A 200-nucleotide genomic window follows, 5' to 3' on the forward strand; every position below is an offset into this window, starting at 1 on the left:
CACATAAGCGGGTGCGAGTGTTTATGCTTGCATGTTTAATCAACAGGTAAACTGCCTGTTCCCTCATCTCTATAATTAATGTTTATTAATTTTTACTTGCATGCTTCCACGCTGCAATTGCAATTAGAATTAGAAGGAGACACGAATTCCCTTTGCCATTTTTGCTGCTTCCATTTTCATCCCAATTAAAGTAAATTGCC

Source organism: Penaeus monodon, chromosome 33, assembly GCF_015228065.2.
Source record: "Penaeus monodon isolate SGIC_2016 chromosome 33, NSTDA_Pmon_1, whole genome shotgun sequence".
NCBI classification, from domain to species: Eukaryota; Metazoa; Arthropoda; class Malacostraca; order Decapoda; family Penaeidae; genus Penaeus; species Penaeus monodon.